This window comes from Populus euphratica, unplaced genomic scaffold, assembly GCF_000495115.2.
Source record: "Populus euphratica unplaced genomic scaffold, PopEup_1.0 scaffold597.1, whole genome shotgun sequence".
Taxonomy (NCBI): domain Eukaryota; kingdom Viridiplantae; phylum Streptophyta; class Magnoliopsida; order Malpighiales; family Salicaceae; genus Populus; species Populus euphratica.
The window spans coordinates 91,256-91,927 of NW_011500481.1; positions in this window are offsets into that span (position 1 = coordinate 91,256).

Genomic DNA, 672 nt, shown 5'->3' on the forward strand with positions numbered 1-672 from the left:
ATAAGTTAATGGTTCACCACCATCTGTCAGCAAAATATAATTCAGTAGAAGTGTGAACCATTGTGGAGGCTTTACAGTCCTTGAAGACCTGCAAATATAAACAGCTAGTTCACTTGGCTTTGCATCTTCTTGTGTAGTAGTGGGTACAGATGTGCTTGAATCTTCTTGTAAAGACTCTTGAGTGGTAACATCGGGAAGCCCTTCAAATCTTATGAATTTAGATTTTTGTGGACTTGTATCTAAATCAGCCACATCTGTTTCTGTACTTGATCTGCCTTTGTACAAAACTTTCTCATTGAAGATCACATTCCTGCTTCTGATAATCTTTATGTTTTGATCATCCCAAAACTGAAATCCAAATTCTTCATCTCCATAGCCAATGAAGAAACATTTCTTGGATTTGGCATCTAACTTGTTGCGAGCATCAGAATCTATATGCACATAGGAAACACACTCAAAGACCTTTAAATGAGAGAGTTGTACTTCTTTTCCTCTCCATACTTCCTCGGGCAGTCTGAACTCCAAAGGAACTGATGGTCCACAGTTGATCAAGTAAACTGCAGTATGAACTGCATCAGCCCAAAATATTTGAGGTAATCTAGAATGCAACCTCATGCTTCTAGCTCGTTCATTGATGGTCCTATTCATCTGTTCAGCGATGTCATTCTATTG